Raw genomic sequence first — 12,145 nt, forward strand, 5'->3', positions numbered from 1 at the left:
GAGGCGGCGCTGCCCTCGAGCTGTCTCCAGCCCCTGAAGCAGGGGAGACCCAAGGGCGACTGCCGCGGGGAGGCGGCGGGGGCGGAACGCATTCCTGACGGGTGAAATCGGCTCTAACGGGATCGATTTCCGGGCCTCGCTGCAAATTCGGAGCCGGGACATCGCCCCGCAAGCCGTGCTGCCTGGGGCCCTAGGGAGGGGAGCTGCGTTCCGGGGAAGGTTCGTCCGGGACTGCTACCACCTCCTTTAAAAGCAAAAATTACACAACACACCAAAACGGTGTAGCCTTGGGGTGAAGTATGTGTTAACGGGGGTCTTCCGGGATTGTCTCCTCATGCTAAGCCTTTAGGGTGTTCCCAGCCCTCGCCCAGCAAGTAAAGCTACTACTTTGAATTTTCAGTTTTTCCTCTCTGGGTTCCACTCTGCAGTTGCTCTTTTTTTTCCCATTTCCATTAATGGGAAGAAGAAAAAGAAGTTTAGGGTTCATTAACCCCGAGACAAGGGCAGTAAATAAAAAGAGGGAAGAGAGTGGTTAAGGCTATATATGGGAGAGAGAAAGGTTTAATTTTTTCCCATTGGCCCTTGGAGAGATAAATACATGAACGATGCTTTACTCGGCTTAATGTTTACTGTCCACAGTGTTGCAGAATGTTCTGTTGGGGTGACGTTAGAAAAGACAGCGTTTAAGTGCTGCTGCAATTTTCAAACCTAGGTGTTGGCTGGAAATGCTAATTTTAAGTGTTAGCAAACAGTGGAGGCTTAAAGCAGTCCTTTCCTTTGATTGGTTGCCTTAAATTGTGATCTTTACATTCCACTTTTTTTTTTTTAAGAACATGGCTTTTTATTGTTTTTTTATCTTTTCTTATTTTAACATAGATTCATTGATACTTTTGGTTGTTTGAAGTCTGACGGTTTACCTAAATTTTATTTTCAATTTTGCCATTACCCGTCTTAATACACATTTTACCACTTCTGTTTATAATGCAAGCCATTACCGTGTTTACCTGTTTATGCTTATTTAACACTGACTGAACTATCTGAATTGAGTTAAAATGTAAATACTTCTCTATTTAGAAAATGGCGATGATCGTATTTTCAAATGTTCTTTCCTTGCTACAGTTCCATGGTAAAGATTTAGAATTAAGCCTTGGGACTTGATAAACCAAATTGTGCTAAAAAACACTTTTAAAATTTGTTAGTTTAATGCCCTGGTTAATGTTCTCTTTTTAAAAATTACTGTATGGAATTTAACTGAAGTTTAAATTTTACGTGTCCCTGGAAAAATGTTTTAATGGCATCGCAAGGTGTCTTTTTGAGGAAAAAATTGCAGTTGGCAACTAATGTTAGTGTATTTTTTTCACTATCTCAGCTTCCAGGAGATTCCAGTAAGATTAATTTTTAAAACTGCAACATTATTTTAGGAGTTGAAGCACAACCCAATTCTTAGTATCCAAATAGTGGCCACTGGAAATTTTGTTTTCTCATTTAGGGGATCCCTCAGTTGATCAGTAGACTTAATGTAAAGAACTGGCTATACTGTCAACCAGTGTTGGGATTTTTTTTAAAAAATTGGTGATTTCTTGAGTTTTTGAAGTATTTTGCTTGACTAAAACTATTATTTTCTACTTAACATATGAGAGGCGCTAAGATTCGTATTTTTAAAGATGCTTCATTCAAGAACATGGATGAATAAATAAAATACTTAGCATCTTGGTGGAAAGTAAATGCACTTCCCAAATTTGAATGTAAGTGAAGTCGTAAAGCAGTATGTTTGCAGTTGAGGATGTAAGACACTTGGGTCACTTCTATTTTAATGGGGTTGGATTGAAGGATACTATTTGTTATGGGGTTGTTTAGTATTAAATATGGGTAATTAAAAGCAAACTTTTTGTTTTAACTATTTGAAATAATCACATATATTGTGGAAGGTTCTGACACTCCCTGCCCCCTACGGGTTTTTTTTTTGTTGTTGTTGTTACAGCAGTTTATATCTTGAACACTTATTTAGATTTATATAGAAATTTTTTGGTTTCAAATTACTTCTCCCCCTTCTCCAACACACATAGTTTGTTGTTGTTGTCGTTTTTAATCTACAGGGCACAGATGGTTGAGATACGTAGTTTTCTGAAATTTCCAAGTAGGGAAAAGAAGGCAAAATATTTGTGATAACATGTAAAAGTTCCTAGTCAAGTGCTGGGCACAGAGTAAGCTGGAGATAAATTTTGTTATATTAATATTTACATCTGAATTGCTCACTTATATCATCTGTACTCAGGTTATATAGGAAATCTTAGGGAATTGTTATTCGTTTCTCTAATGTCATTAACAAGTGAAAACTGACTGTCAAATGCAGGCTGGTTTTGTACTGAACTAATGAGCTTATGCTCTTTTAACATTCTTCGCCAAGATAAAAATTAGGCCACCTTGGGCAAAAGCCCAAAGTAAGGTTGAATTTCTAAATTTATATTTGATTGCATATTGCATTGTATTTGGCAAACTAGCATATCATAGCAAAATGGTAGTTTAATTTACATTGTCTGAAAGGACCCATGATTATATGTGGAGTAGTACTTCAGCGTAAAAGCTATTTATCAAAATGTTCATCTTACTGCTTACGGAGAATAGCTAAATTTTTCTTCCAAAATGTTTTTCTCCAACTAGGAGTAATTATGAATTTTCTAAGTCATGCCAGTTCTTTGTTAGCAGACAGAAGATGCCTAACGTTGAAACAATTCATTTACTTAACCATACCTGCACATCTTAAGACTAAGGGATAATATTTCCTTGCTAAACATACCTGTATTTCAGATGGTGGTAGGCTTCAACCAAATAGCCAGTGAAACCACTTTGGGTGTTTAAAACTTGTGTATTTCATTTGTTTCTCAAAAGCTATCATATGTCAGTGATACTTTATGTATCAAAGTGGAAAAAAGTAACACTTTTTGATAAAGTAGGTTTTGCTTGTGTTGCTCTCTTTATCACTGTCATTAACTCCTGAAGAATTATTTTTATTGGTAACATTTTTTTGAAAGTTATGCCATTAGCCTTAAAACCATTATATAGTCTTATCCTATTGATGTTATCTAGTATTTTATTTTATAAATCATTTACTAAAGAATTAGTGTTAATTTGTTTTAGAAGTCCTATTTGAGAAGGTGTTGTTATATGAAACTCTCAATGTGACAGAAGTGATCCGTTGTTTTAAGTCTCAAATAAGTTTGTGCAGTGAATTCTGAAGCAAAACCCTGCTCAGAAATCACGTTAGCTTGTTTATGCCCAAAAGAAACTTCTAAACTGAGTCTTTGGTCCAAAAAACTGGAGTTGGCCCCATAAAATTATGTATACTTAGCATTTTTAACTTCTGTCCTGTTGGGGAGACCCCTGAGGGTAAAAATAGTCCTTATGATTTGAATAGCAGGCAGGTTGCCAATTGAAGAGACTGGTAGAAGTGAGCCATAAGGAGGGAGCCAGAGTTGTTAAAGGGAAGGAGCAAGAAACCAGGAGAAACTTTTGGGAATGTGATGATATTAGGCTTCCAGATAAATATTATATAGCATATTAATATAAATATTATATCAGAAAAATAAACTCATTAGCATGAATCTATTGACTTATATTTTGTGATTTCTAAGTCAAGTATGGCATTTGCCCCTGAAAATGGTAAGGTATCCTAAATTAAGTTATTCTAATGCATAATCACAAATGGGACTATGTGAAATGTACAGAAGTATAGGAGATAATGCAAGCTCTGTGATGACAGGGACCGTTTTCTTTGTTCACTCTTCAAATCTCAGCACTTAGCATAAGCCTGACAGTAAAAGATGTAGAATAAGTATTTGCTAATAGAATTAAAGTATCTACAATCTAAGGTATTTATTTTATAACTATCTCTTCAGCAGTGTTGTCCAATAGAAATACAATGTGAGCCACAAATATAATTTAAAATTTTCTAGTGCCACATTAAAGAAGTAAAAGGAAACAGGCAAAATTAGTTTTCATAATGCATTTAAGCCAGTAGATCCAAAAGATTATCATGAGTGACTTTACATACTTTTATTCATATTGGATAGCGTAGCTGTAGGGGCATTTTGTATGACATGTTTCTTTCTGCAGAACTTCTTTGTCTTTTTGTAGTCTTTTTCTAACTGATTGATGTGTCTTTTGAGGCCAAATACAGAATTGCATACACCTTCAAATTGGAGTTATTGAGTTGGATTGAAAGTCAGGCTACCTGTCTTCTCTCAGTTTTACATCTCCCCCAAAAATGACTTTGTGTGTTACTGTCTTTCCCCATATATAATCCTGTAATCCCAGCAGTTTGGGAAGCTGAGGCAGGCAGATCATTTGAGGGCGGGCAAGACTAGCCTGACCAAAGTGGTGAAACTCTGCCTCTACTAAAAAGTACAAAAATTAGCCGGGCTTGGTGGCAGGCACCTGTCATCCCAGCTACTAGGGAGGCTGAGGCAGGAGAATCACTTGAACTTGGGATGCAGAGGTTGCAGTGAGCTGAGATTGTGCCATTGTACTCCAGCCTGGGTGACAGAGCGAGACACCATCTCTAAAATAAGATAAAATAAGGAAGGATGTTCATCATCTATTTCATTGGATTGTATAAGTTAATTATGCCTTTGAAACACTCTGGGCTACTCAGACAATACTGTTATAAAAGAGATCCTCTAATTATTAGTAACTAGTCAGAGCAAGACTCATTGTAAAAAACAGGATAGAAGTTCCCATGAGACTAGTGCATATAGAATGTACTGTTACCTCCCACACTGGAATCAGTAACAGTAAATCAATACAAGATGCTCTTAAATAGAATCAGGAGAGACGACTAGGTTGGTTTGAGCACCAGATTTTAAACCTCTCATCTATTTAATATTGCCTGAACAAATCTGTTTTTCAGTTTTTGTATGGAATAAACGGGACTTTTTATATAGGCATCCTTAAATCAAAATCATGAAATAAGGTCCTTTGGAAAGTGGGGATGGGAGCTAGTAAGTAGTGTGAGTGCGTAAGTGGGGAAAATAACCATTTAGAAAAGCCTATTATCTCAGGGTATATGATGTATATAGCACAATGACTGTAATTCTTTTATCCAAACCAAGGGTGGCAGTGGTTACCTGGTAAGCAGTTGAGACTTCTGGTTGTATACATAGCCATATCAAGTAGATTTCTCCTTATAGCCATACCCTTTAATATAAAACCAACTTTTGCCAGGCATGGTGACTCATGCTTGTAATCCCAGCACTTTGGGAGGCCAAGGTGGGTGGATCACCTGAGGTTAGGAGTTGGAGACCAGCCTGGCCAACATGGTGAAACTCTGTCTCTACTAAAAACACACAAAAAAATTTACCTGGGTGTGGTGGTGAGCACCTGCAATTCCAGCTATTTGGGAGGCTGAGGCAGGAGAATCGCTTGAACCTGAGAGGTGGAGGTTATAGTGAGCCGAGATCGTGACATTGGACTCCAGGCAGGGTGATGAGCAAAAGTCTGTCTTAAAAATAAAAATAAATAAATAAATAAAAACTTTTCTTTTGGAGACAGAGTTTCGCTCTGTCACCCAGGCTGGAGTGCAGTGACACAACCTTGGCTTACTGCACCCTCCGCCTCCCAGGTTGAAGCCATTCGCATTCCTCAGCCTGCCAGTAGCTGGGATTACAGGCACCTGCCACCACACCCAGCTAATCGTTTTGTATTTTTTTTTTTTAACAAGAGACAAGATTTTGCCATGTTGGCAAGGCTGATTTCGAACTCCTGGACTCAAGTGATCTGCCCACGTCAGCCTTCCAAAGTGCTGAGATTACAGGTGTGAGCCACTGCACCTGACCCATTTTTTAAATTATGCACATAAGTTAAATATCCTTTAGATTTTTGCATAAATACAGCATACCTTACTGATATCCTTAGCAACAATTTCCAGAACCATATTGTAGTGCGTTGCATGGTAGCCCCCCAAAAGATATGTTCACATCCTAATCCCCAGAATCTACAAATGTTATTTGGAAAAGGGTTTTGCAGGTGTAATTAAGAATCTTGAGATAAGATCATCCTGGATTATCCAGGTAGCCTCAAAATCAAGTGACAAGTGTCTTTGTAAGGGAAAAGTAGACAAATTACAGAGAAGACACACAGAAAAGGAGGAAGCAGTGTGCTCATGGAGGCAGAGATTGGAGTGATGTAACCGCAAACCAAGGAATGCTTATAGTAACCAGAAGCTGGAAGAGTCAGAGAACATACTCTCCCCTCGAGCCCCAGTAGGAGCATGGCCCTGCTGGGTTTTGGACTTCTGGCCTCCAGAACTGTAAGAGAAATATCCATTGTCTTAAGCCAACCAGTTTGTGGTAGTTTGTTACAGCAGCCACAGGAAACTAATATACAGTCAAAGTCTTCAGTAAACCAAAAATCTCTAATTATTGTTGTTTTATATCATGTTCTGTGATGGTCAGAGACTAAACAGCCCTTTCGTTAGAATTCTAATTCTGAGAAATATCAGAGGAAGTGTTTTAATACCCTCCAGTCTCAACAGGAATCGATTATATCTTGTAAGATGCGTTTTGTTATTTTTGTTTGTATCATTTCTTTCTTCTCTCTCCTAACTTGCTCCTTCTTTGCTCTTTGTATGCTTTTTAAGATGTTGACGTGGGGGAGGGGAATGAGTAAAACACTGGTAGGATAGACCAACAGGTTTTGTCTTCTTTAAGGTGTAATTCCTCCATGATCCCCCTTCCACCTTTTCTGTCTCCTTTACTGAATTTGCCTCTTCTCCCCTACATCTTAATGTTGAAATGCTACAGGCCTCATTCCCTACTCTTTAGTATTTACTTTTTGGAGATTTCGTCTGTGTTTGTGATTTTACATACCATCCAAATAACAGCAACTCCAAAATTTACATCTCTAGGCTTTACTTTTTTCCTAAACTCTGGGCTTGTCAAACGGGTGTTTGGATATACATCTCCACCTGGGTATAAGAGATATCTCAAATATAAATGTCTAAAAATGAACTTCTGGTCTTAACTCCCTCTTGAAACTTGTGTTTCATAGCCTTCCCCATTTCAGTTGATAGCAGTTTCAGCCTTCTGGTTAATCAGGCCAAATCCTCTTGTAATCCATCAGGAAGTCCTTACAGTTCCACCTTCAAAACATGTATCAAAACATGTCCTCAACACCTTCACTGATGTGCCGTCGTCATCTTTCTCATAGATTACTTCCATAGTCTTTAAACTGTTCTTCATGCTCCATCCTTGATACCTCTATCTGTTCACAACACCAGAATGATCCTCTTAAACTCTTAGATTGTAAACTATCTCTGTCACTTTAGAAACCCCATAAGTTTCCCTGTCTCACTTAAAAGCCAAAGTCCTTACAGTGGCCTTAACCCCACACAACCTGACATTCTCATGTATCTCAGATAGTCTTTGCCTTGCTCATTTGTTTTCAGTCATATTAGGGCCTCCTGGCTGTTCCTTGAGCATACCAGACCCATTCCTCCCTTAGGGCCTTTGCAGTGGCTGTTCTGTGTTTTGGATGCTCTTTCCCTAGATTTCCACATAGCTAACACCTCCTTTACCTCCTTTAGGTCTCTGCTAAATGCCACCCTTTCAATGAGACTCTGATCACCCTGTTTAAAATAGTAGTCAACACCACACAGACACTGATCTCCTTTCCTCTGCCAAACTTTTTCCCCACCTTTTAGTAGAGAAGGATATTAAAATATTTAGACGATATTTAGAAAATTGTAAACTTGTATATAAGAGCATGGAGTAACTTTTAGTAATGCTTATTTATAGTTACTGACCTAGAATGATAGTGGAGATAAGATAGGAGTTGGGCCTTGAAAGAGGAGTAGGACTAGCACAGAAGATGGAAAATAATACTCTAGGCAGAGACAAAGGCTTAGGAAAATTCATGGAGGTGAAACTATGTATGTTTTGTTAAGATATTTAACAAATAGGTCAGTTGGCTAAAGTGGGTTTTTATGTAGAACAGTGAGAAACAGGTTGGACTGTGGAGGGCTTTTAATGCCACAGGAAGCTTGAAATTTATTCTTCATCTCAGGGAAACCAGTGGAAATTTGTAAGCAGACTTTAACAAAGAAGGTGATGTGGTAATTTGGATACCAGGTGATTAATGAAGGCCTAGTCTAGGCAGTAAGATAGTAGGAAGAACACTGAGCCTTTAGCTCTGCCACTTTAGCTGTGTGGGTAAGTCACATCTCTAGACCAGTGCTGTGTGATAGAACTTTCTGTGGTCAAGGAAATGTTCTAGACCTGTTCAGTCCAGTATGGTAGCCAATAGCCTATAGTTGTAGAGCATTTGAAATGTGACTAGCACAACTGAGGAACTAAAATTTAATTTTAATTTAAATAGCATCATGTGACTAGTGGTGATACATCGAACCTAGTAGCTCTAAACTTCAGTTTTCTCACTTACAAAATAGGTTAGATTAGAATGCTAGTGTCACTAGAAAGATAGGTTTCACAGCCACAAAAAGTTGGTGCAGCCTCTTGAGAAGAGCAAGTAAGTACATGAGCACATGGACTTTTACATGGCTAGTTTTTTCCTGTATGTGAAATAGGTCCAGAATTTGTAGCCTTTTCACTCTTTGTATCTTCTTGACTTACTTAAAGACCCACTCTGTCTTTTGTTGGCTACTTTTTCAAATTAGTCTTTGGATTACTGTCTCCCAGGAGTTGACTAGTTAAATATCTGATACATCTAATTTAATAGTCTGTTTTGGAATTGTAGTTAAGCTGATTATGATGCTTTTGTTTTTTTATTTTTTAATTCTTTTCTATTTCATTTTTTCAGAGACAGGGTCTCACTGTGTCACCCAGGGTGGAATGCAGTGGTGTGATCATAGCTCACTGCAGCCTGGAATTCCTGGGCTCAAGCAACCCTGCCACCTCAACCTCCCAAGTAGCTGGGACTACAGGTGTGCACTGCCACACCCAGCTAATTTGTGTAGTTTTTGTAGAAAGGGGTTTCACTGTGATGCCCAGGCTGCTCTTGAACTCCTAAGCTCAAGTAATATGCCTGCCTGCCTTGTCCTCTCAAAGGGCTGGGATTACAAGCATGAGCCACCATGCCCAGCTGATTTTGTTGCTTTTGAATTCTCAATAAGAAAACTGTAACAGAGATAAACCTTTATAATTGTTTGCCTGCTGTGTAATTATTACCTAGATTTTTCTGTCTTTAGAAAATACTCCCTTTTCTTTCCTTATACAGTTAATAATATTTCCTTTGTACATGAGTTTTTAATCTCGTTTTGAGGAGACTTGTGTAAAGAGAAGCTAATTTGAATACTACATACCCAAAGGGAAACAGATACGTTTTGCTTATTGTGCCTCTTGGTTCCCAGGAGATAGTATTCCATCTGAGAATTACTTTTAGTTTGAAGAAAATAGATCTCTCCCAAACACCTCTTACAGATTACACTCTTATCTCTTATGTACATATATCATACAATTATATGCACACACAATGATTTCACTAACCAGAGGTCTTCCTTCCCCCTTACTCATGGTGTCCTTTAGGAGAAAGAGACAAATGAGCTTCCAGAATTGGAGAGGTGGGATGCTACTGTTAATCAATAATTTGTATGGAGTTGAGGGATATCCAGAGAAAGTGGTTAGGATAAGATTAGTCCAAACACTTAATACTTTTTTTTTTCTTTTTGAGACAGTTTTGCTCTTGTCACCCAGGCTGGAGTGCAATGGCACAGTCTTGGCTTACTTCACCTCCGCCTCCCAGGTTCAAGCAATTCTTCTACCTCAGCCTCCCAAGTAGCTGGGATTACAGGCATGTACCACCACACCCAGCTAATTTTGTATTTCTAGTAGAGACAGTGTTTCACCATGTTGGCCAGGCTGGTGTCGAACTACTTACCTCAGGTGATCTGCCCACCTTGGTCTCCCAAACTGCTGGGATTATAGGCATGAGCCACTGCACCCAGTCCAAACACTTGATACTTCTAATTGTCCGAATAGTAGAATCAGATTAACCATGAGACTTGGTAAAATTCACTTTCACACTGAATTTACTAAGAAGGGTGTACTAATACTTGGGAGAATTTGGAGACATTTTGTAAAGAACAGAAACAACAATTATTTGTTTATCCTAGAAGATTATAATCATCTACTTAACCTAGAGTATTCTGTGTATTAAAACTGCCTATATATTTGTATATTATCATCATAGTCTTTTGGAACTAAGGGACCCTAGACATTATCTGGTCTTAATCACCTTAGTTTTTGAATATGGAAGTTAAAATTCAAAAACGTAGACAAACTTGGTTAAGATCTAATACTAGGTCAGTGTTTCCCTTCTGTTGAGAACCAGGAGACACAGTAAGCAAAATGTGTCTGTTTTCCTTTGGATATGCAGCATTCAAAGTAGTCTCTCTTCAGCAATGTCTATTTTAACCAATTGAAGGACATTTTTGACAGCTAGGTATCTTTTTAAAACCTATTTAAAAACTTACATGTCTCTGGGCACTTGATCATTCCTGACATTTTGCACTCTGCTTTTCCTGTGGTTTCCCTAATGCAGTATTGTTTGCTCTTCTTGTCAAAGAGGGCCTGGAATAAGCTAACCAAAATGTTTTTTACCGGGGAAATTGAATGAGTAATGCTTTATTCCTTTCTGCAGCAGCTTACTTTCTGTAATGACTTGAGTAATGAATATTACTTGTAATGAGTATTATTAAAACCACAAAGCACCATTTTGTTCTTCTCCCAATCAGATATAGGCTTAAACAGGTAAATGTGGCAGGTACGTGACTGTGAAGCTGTTTAAAAAATACCTCTTTTGGGAGGCTTTGTGGCTTATGGGAATAGCTTATTCTGAACTTTGAGTTTCTGTTTCTGAGAGATTATAGAAACTGTCTTAAGGCTAGAACCCAAGAGAGTATATCTGGGTCTTGATAAGTGTTTACTTTCTAAAGAACTTGTTGGAAACTGATACTTGCCTACGCTGATTATAAGTTGTATTAGCCCCATCTCCTTATTTATAAGTAGTTGAATTAAAAATATTTATTCCATTTTTAATATTAGACCACTTGAGGTAAGTTTGTACTAGCTGTACATTTATATTTACCTTTGAGAAATTTGTGTACTTTAATAATGTATTCCAAACTTCCAAGTGGCTACTCTGATTACATTAGGGAAGCCATTTCAGAGGCAAGCATTTGTTTTTATTTGTAACCTAATGTGTGATAAGTTTTTTTTTACCCAATACATGGTAAATTTAGATATATTTGTGCTATCTTCTCAGATGAGTGTACTTACAGGTAATATTTAAGTGATTTATATGTACCATACCCTTTACTGAATTCTTGATGTGTTATTTTATTTAATCTTTATGGACTATAGGTACTGTAATTCCCATTTTACAATTGAAGAAACTGAGTCTTAGTAATCTAACTCAATGTCACATACTTAATGTAAGTTTCAGAGGCTGAACTTGAACTCAGGATATACTGACTCCAAAGTGCATGCTTTACTCACTCAATAAAATGTACTCTATCATTACCCCATATTTGTATAGCATTTGAAAAACCTTTCCCCTCAAGTTAATCTAAATTTTGTTACCTCATTATATTTTCCAACTTTAAGGTGGGTAAGATAGGTAATTGTATCTGTAACAGAAAACCCAAAATCTTATGGTGGATCACAATAACAATTTATTTCTCATTCACACAAAAAACCATGTGGAGTACTCAGGTATCCAGATTCTTTCCATCTTGTGACTTCTCTGTCCTCTAAGTTCTACTTATAGTCACCCACTAGAATTACTCCATTCAGCCAGCCATTGTGTGAAGAGAAAGAGAGCTTGAGGGTTGTTTTCAGGGATGATGTAGAGGTCAGTCCTTGAAAGGGCATACATTATTATACTCAGATTGCATTGGCCAGGACTAATAACATGGCCACACCTAGCCATAAGTGGAATGGGAAAATGTAGCCCTGCTTTGTGCTCAGGAGGAAAATGAAGCAGATAAGCATATAACAGCATCTCTTCACAATGTTATTTTCCCCATTTTACAGATGCTACAGAGAGGGCCTTTCTGAACAACAGGCATAAAACCACTTGGTAGAGATCATAGAACCTAGGTTTCCTTAGATCTGTATATTATGTGCTCATGCTT

General features: G+C 37.9%; 1 protein-coding gene across 3 annotated transcripts in view; it reads left to right on the top strand.

Moving 5' to 3' along the window:
- Positions 1 to 12,145, top strand: part of RNF19A (ring finger protein 19A, RBR E3 ubiquitin protein ligase) — a 78,321-nt gene that overhangs the window by 25,103 nt on the left and 41,073 nt on the right. The window contains exons 1-2 of one of the 3 annotated variants that reach the window (XM_011966725.1): positions 6,205 to 6,304; positions 8,812 to 8,935. The exons of the other annotated variants lie outside the window; for them this stretch is intronic. The gene's annotated coding sequence lies outside the window, so the exon portion shown is untranslated. Of the gene's footprint in view, positions 1 to 6,204; positions 6,305 to 8,811; positions 8,936 to 12,145 lie in introns of those variants that run through there. 3 annotated transcript variants of the gene reach the window in all.

Source organism: Mandrillus leucophaeus, unplaced genomic scaffold, assembly GCF_000951045.1.
Source record: "Mandrillus leucophaeus isolate KB7577 unplaced genomic scaffold, Mleu.le_1.0 Scaffold770, whole genome shotgun sequence".
Lineage (NCBI taxonomy): Eukaryota > Metazoa > Chordata > Mammalia > Primates > Cercopithecidae > Mandrillus > Mandrillus leucophaeus.